The following is a 7,539-nucleotide window of genomic DNA, read 5'->3' on the forward strand; positions in this document are numbered from 1 at the left end:
TACAGAAAAAAGTTTACTCGATTTCATGTATGATACAGTAAAGAAATAAAAGTTTACTGATAAGTTTTCTGAAGTGTATGTATATATATCTGGTTTCAACTGTATATCAATAAATCATATGTTTTGCTAAGTGTTAAGATGTGTGATGGTTTTTCAAGCTCATGTCTACATATACGCCATCTATAAACCACTAAGCTAAGATGAATTTACAAATTTTGTTATTAAAGTACTGTTTATGCATATTTTCATTCTACATGGATTAAATCTGTAAATTAAACCTTTATTTAATTTATTTGTTGCAAAGTCCCCACTAATCATGATGGAATTTGTGTGAATTATGTAAATAACATGCAAATGAGGTCCAACCAACCATGTTAACTCAGTTTTTTACAAGTCCCCATATAGGATGGGGAAGTCATTACTTTTATCAATTCAGATGTTTGAAGGTATAAGCTAACAAAGCTATGCTGAGTATACTTGATTTTTTCATACGTCTAGCACCTTTTAGAAAGGGTGGCCCCACAAGTGATGGTTATAAAGTTGGTCCCTCATAAAACATATAAAATGAGTGTGTGTGTGTGTGTGTGTGTGTGTGTGTGTGTGTGTGTGTGTGTGTGTGTGTGTGTGTGTGTGTGTGTGTGTGTGTGTGAGAGTGTGTGTGTGTGTGTAAGCGGTGCAGAGCAGAGTTTGACCTTAGCTGACAACTGCAAGCTAGAGGCCCTTGCTCTGTTAAAGGTAGAAACTAGTCTACCTAAGAGAGATCTTCCAACATTGATAGATGTTGTAGATAGAAAAAAGACAATTAAAATAATCTAGCACTCAGGTTGAAATGCAGATAACATGAGACCAGGGTTACTTTACTTATACTTATTATTAAATACTTCAAGATAGTACTACTTACTTTTAACGTTGGTGTTTTACAAAAAAAAAAAAAAACAGGACAGGGTGCAAAGTTGAATCTCATCTTTACATTTTTATACATATTGTGTAACCGCCAAGGAGAATACAATATCATTTTAAAAGCTGTATTAATACAAAATGTCACAAGCACTTTGTTTTTTAACACTGGTAATGTTTGTAAATAATAAGTAAAATCCATAGTACGAAGCTCTGAGCTCAGGTTGAAATGCAGATAGCATAAGACCAGAGTAAAATGCAAAAGTAGTACTACTTACTTTTAACGTTGGACGCTTTACAAAGAAAGAAATTTTGGGGCAACGTTGAATCTCATCTTACATTTGTTTTAACACTGATCACATAAGGTTTAAAAATGTTTAATGTTTGTATATTTATTATAATTAGCTAAACTACTACTACTACTACTACTACTCTTTTAAAGCTTACATCTTTCACCACATTAAACACATCCAATCTTTTAAGCTAATGTTAGTTATATTAAAAATTATATACAAAATCATTTTTGTATTCATGAATTCATATTCATGTTGATCATACCATATCTTGTCTGTGAGACTTACATTTTGGCGATGTGTTAATTCCATATAGGAAATTATTACTGCACTATCGCTAAAACATAAATGCATCTGGTGAAGTTTTGATTGAATTTTCAGTACATTGTAACAACTGAACAGGCCCTCAATTTGTGAGTGATATATGGAAAAACAACACCATAAACATAACATAAAAATAAAATAAATCGTAAAAAAGGGGAGAAACAAGAGGAAAGGCGGTGATACAAAAATAGAAATAAAATGTATACATTTCAAGTCACTGCTTTATCCACTAATGAGTCCAAGCTGCAATGTCCTTATGCTTTATTTAAGTAAAATGTCCACTTCTGCAATCTTTGGCACCTTTTCTCAGACCTAGTTCAACCTTTCCATTTCCCTTATTTCATGTATGACCTCAAACTATTGTTGCTGTTTAGGACAATCGGGTTTATACCAGTTTCTGTCCCTCTGTACTGTTACAAGTGAAATATGGCCCACCATTACAAGACAGTACATAAGAAAGGAATCTTATAGCCAAGTACATTACTCAAAACTAAATGTACATCCCCCAAAATGACCTTTATTTTCAGAACTCCAAAAAACGTGTGTGTGATGATGTTTTACTGCTAATCTTAGGTGTAATAAAGAAACGCACCAAATTCTTCCAGTTAAACACACTCAATTGTTGTGAACTTACGGAAGTATGTTGGGTTTAACACATATTGTACCATACATCTGATGGATTTTCCATTATTAGTTCCTTTTATCACGCTTGATTTCAAATATAATGTTGAGTTGCTCCTACATTCGATAATTCTTTCATACAACATAGAAATGATTTTAACGCAGTTACTATTTGGTCTATAAGCATTTATCATTTATCTTATAACTGGATTACATTCTTGTGAGTTCTCCATTTTCAATTCTTTGTTGTAGTAATCTCTAAATTGTATATACCTAAATAAATCCCGGAGTGAAGGGAACATTTTCTTTTAATGTTTGGAAAGTCTGTCATTCATTGTTGTCTATTATCGTACACACTGCCTTAATACCTTTTACTGACCAACCCTTGAATAACTCCTGGCTTAAACAGGGTGTCAAAGGCTATCCATCTAAGCACTCGCTGGTCTTTCCTTAGTTTTAGCTGCCTCGCAGTTAAACCAGAACTTCTTTTCTCCTAACACTGACTGTATTGGATAACCTTCAACGACGTCTCGATTTCCTTCCATCTAGCAAAATAGTTGTCATTACACCAAAGAAATAGGGGCTGAACTGAGCTGCTTTAAGATTGGGGAGCCATTCCTACCTTTATTGTTTGGCCGACTGAAGTGTTCGTATATTTTATTCTAGGCTTCTTTCCATCCCAGGCTAAGAACTGATGACCACTACTGGCAAGGCCTGAATAGATATAGCAATCTAGGCAAAATGTTCCTTAATTACGCTTAATCTTACTACTAAAATCCAATGGGTGTGTAGACCATCTTTCAATATCTTTTTAATATTTTGGTTAATTAAATTATAGTTTACCCCATATAATTTGTTTTAACTATGTGCACCCGTAGTACTTTATTGATTCCATATCCCATTTTACATCATATCTACATCTTATTTCCTTTGAAGGAGTATAGTTGAATGACCAAAGTTGTGTCTTTGTAATATTTATTTTATAACCAGCATAATAACTAAACTCCCTCTAGGATTTCCATGTATAGATAAGGAGGTCCAGGGTTCAATATTAAACCGAAATAGTGTGGGACTGAGACAACAACCTTGTCTAGTGCCCCTCTCCAATGTGAAAAATGGATACAATGATCCATTGACTTTGTTGTTGATAAAGTGTTCTAATTATAGTTACTCCAATATTCCCTCCTTTGGGAGTACTGTAATAAGTGCCTCTTTCCATGATGGCGGAGTTTACCTTCTCCTTTAATCCCATTAAATGCTTTCAGCAGGACGGGAACTAGCTCTTCTTTAAAGGTTCTATACCACTGGAAAACCATCACTACCTGAGTTTTACTTGATTTTAAGTTGGCTATTGCATTATTTATCTCTTCCAGTGAAAAATCTGCTAATGATACAATCATTTTGTTTCTTGCCAATAATGGTAGATCCAGATCGTTAAGAAAATGTTCCATTGCTTCTACTTTAGTACTGAGGTTTTGGTATATAGTTTTTGTAGTAGTATAGGAAAATGTCTTCTATTTCTACAGCATGATATTTTAGTTGATTTGTTTCTGGGTCCCGCATCTTATGTATGGTACTATCCGCTTCTTGTTTACGTAGCGAGTAATTTAGCGGCCTGATTCGTAATATGTCTGGTTGTAAAACCAAGCTTTCTTCTCAACATCTTGTTCTAATAGATCATTAATCTGATTCTTTAATTGTTGTATTTGCACTAAAAGTTGTGGATCACTGTTATTTTTATGTTGCTGCTCCACATTAGATAGGTCTAATACAAGGTTATTATATTCCAAGACCCTCCTTTTTATTTGACGTTGTTAAGGCAATCAATTGTCGCAAGTCACTGCCTTCAGTGAGTCCCAGATGGATCCACCTCTCCGTTGTCATTAATCTTCAAATATTCTCTTATATCTGATTTAATTTATTATACAGCTGATTTGTTATTTAATAAGCCTATATTTAACCCCGTATTCCGCATCCTACCTTCTAGTTGAACTGTTAGATATAGTGCACTATGGTCAGAGACATCAGCTACCTCAATTCTATTTTTCTTTAGACTAGTTGTATCCAGGTAGCTATTCAATACTATGTTAAAATCACCTACACATAAACAGACACCCTTCCAGTGCAGTTACATCCATTAGTTATTTGAAAAATAGTTTTTTACTATTAGGAGTTGCACTCAACAAAAAAAATATATATGTACGCTTCTCTTTTTTAATTTGGCCTTTACATTAGACCTTTTAAATTGGGTTTCCCAACCCAATCACATTTAAGGACAGTAACTTCACTTCATTAGACTGCATCACAGCTGGGCTGAAAATATCTCACACCATTCTGTTCCCACAGGCTAAACATTGAAACCATAAGTAAAGATAACTGGAGCACAATAATGTGCTTAGAACAAGCATTATAACAAACACAAAATAAAACTATAAAAAAGTTTTAAGTGAAGGGGGAATGATACTTTGACTAACAGTCCCGTAGACAGAGCTGACCTCTCACTGCTCCCGTGAGTCAGCACATAAAATACAATATAGTAGCCTAGATATCTGAACGCACTCTAGCGGCAGCCAGGGTCCAGTTTTTCAAAGTCAATTTTACACTAATCTTGATCGCTATACCAATGTGAGTACTGATGATAGCAAAAAAATAAATACGAGCCAAATCAGTGGTAGCAACACGGAGCTGCTGCAGCTAATGCCCAGAGCTTCCACTTAGCTGAAACAGCAGTTTTGGGGGCATAAGATACCTTTGTGCCTCTTAACAGACAAAAAATGCAATTAAAATGTCTGTGCAACATGAACAGGGACCTTAAATGACAACAAGATGCGTTTAGCAACTTAGCCAAAAGTTTTTTAAATCACCTACCCATTAGCTGCTACCTGTTAACTTGGAGTTAAGCACTGAAGTCATTCTTAAAAAATGAAGATGTGTTCAGAGTTTTGCCGACCACATACGGCAAAAGTTTAATCTATCACCTAGCGTTGCTCTGCCTGGTTGTAGCGCTATCCTATTGGTGCAGAGGAAATTTGAAAGACTTCCGTTTATCCCGCCCATGGGATTGAGCCCTGCCAATGGTGAGTTCCCAGACCCAGGATCTTGATGTGGGTCTGGCTAACAATAGAGTATATTATGGGACAAGTATTTACCGTCTGTATTGAAACACTACTGCTCCTCCCGGTTTCTGCGCTGAAATTTCTGGAGGCGTACTCTAGCTCGCCTGGCACTGTTCTCAAGGTCTCCACCTGTGTGCAACCCCACGTTCTGCCATGGTGAAGACGCTCCATCAGATGTTTCCTACCAAGCGCTTTCTCTGACCCCTCCACATCCTATTGTGATTTTCTGTCGCCATGCTTTCAGGATAATCATCTCCTTAGTACTGTATTGCTGGAAATTAATTTTACAAAAACCCAGGTATCGGTGCCAGGGCTTTGTGGGTGCGCTGTATCTGCAAATCCACCTCATCACTCAGTTTGGTTCGCAACAGTTTTTTAACAAACGCTATCACTGACCCATCTTTGCCCTGCTCTCGAGACCAAGTCATTCAATTTGTCCTCCAGCTTCTGTTGGTCCTTCATCATTTGTTGGAGAGTGGTGTTAGCTTCAGTACTCCACGTATCCGTGTCATCGATCTGGGTCTCCATCTTGCTGATTTTCTCGTTTTTGCTCCTTTATAGCATGCATGTATGTCGCTAGCTGTTGGTTGACGTCTTGCTTGAACTCGTGGAATTCTTCTCTCGTGTCATGTTCAATTTCTTCTTTAAACATTTTTAGATCTTGCTTTAGTTACGATTTAAAGTCGCAAATCTGCTTACTTATAGCTTCGAAACCCATGCACCCCGTTCCTGTTGTTGAGTCACGCCATGTTGACCTTCTTCCCGCAATGTTGTCCTTAACATGTTCTACCCGTGTGTCAAATCTTTACCCGCCGGTTTATCTTGCGTCCCTCTAACTTTGCCTTTGTATGCCCCCTTCATAATCTTAACAGATTCAACTTTTTTTTTTTTTTTCTTTGAATTCAGTTTTATGAGGGTCGTAAATACTTAAGGAAGTACTGATCTTTTTTAAATTGACATCTTTCACCACATTAAACACATTTTTTTTTTTGTCAAATGTGCTAGTTACATTAAAATTATACAAAATAAGTTTTGTATTCACAAATTCATGTTGAACATACCATATCTTGCCTGTAAGACTTACATTTTGCGACATTGTTTTAATTCTGAATTACAACGCAACGTCTCTAAAACATAAATGCATCCGGTGAAGTCATATAACTTCAAGTTAGAACTATTTACTTTTACCGCTGGGCGTTTTACAAAGAAACATATTTGGTTCAGGTTGCATTTTGTATAAATACAAAAGCATACTTTTGTTTTTAATTTTTGTTTGCATCTTTCACCACATTAAACACAAACAATCTTTTAAGTCAATGTGGTTACATTTAAATGATACAAATGTATTCACAAATTAAAATTCATATGCATATGTGGCGGCCATTAGTGGCTCACATGCAGCGGCAACATGACAACATGTACTGACAACATGAACTGTGTCTGTTTGTGTGCGTGTGTTTCATGTGTATAATGGCACACAAGCACAGGAAAGTTGTAGGAGTGTGTGTATGGATGAATATTATACTTTTTTTTTTTCTATGGCGGTCATTTTGACCGTAAACAAAAAATAAGTGTGACTAAGTTGAATAAATCACTCAAAATTCAAAGAAAGTAGTCACAATGAATGTTATGTGTTCAAATGCCATTTGTGGTTTTGTGTGATCTGTTGAAAATGTTTTTTTTTTTTACTACTTCTCACTGGTTCGCTTATTTGAATTGAAAGAACCAATTTCTGGTAGAGTGTTGCTGTGGGCATGGGAAAAAAGAGAGTGGGGAAAAGGGGTATGTTGGGAAAAGGGAGTGAACACCGATCCCCGCCCAGAACAAAGAAGGCACAGCCAGATGAGTACGGAGCAGCCGGAGGACGCCTAGGACAGCGAACATATGGACTAGAGCTAAGCATGCACAGACATACGATCAACATGTACTGACAACATGAACTGTGGCTGTTTGTGTGTGTGTGTGTGTGTGTGCGTGAGTGTGTGTGAGTGTGAGTGTGTGTGTGTGTGTGTGTGTGTGTGTGCGTGAGTGTGGGTAGAAATGCATTGACCTTTGGGCTTAGGCCCATTCACGCTTATTACAATCACTTACTTGGCCTGTTGTAAGAGGAGCCTTACACATTCCTATTTTACAACCCTGCCTTACACACGTTCTGCTCTCTGCTCCAAAGAGTGTAAAGATACTTGATTTAATTCTTGGTCATTGGCTCATTTCAAACGCATCAGTGTTACTCAAACTTACATTCATGCTGTGTGTAGAATGAAAAACCTATCTTTCTCTGTTTCAAA

This window comes from Perca fluviatilis, chromosome 18, assembly GCF_010015445.1.
Source record: "Perca fluviatilis chromosome 18, GENO_Pfluv_1.0, whole genome shotgun sequence".
Taxonomy (NCBI): Eukaryota; Metazoa; Chordata; class Actinopteri; order Perciformes; family Percidae; genus Perca; species Perca fluviatilis.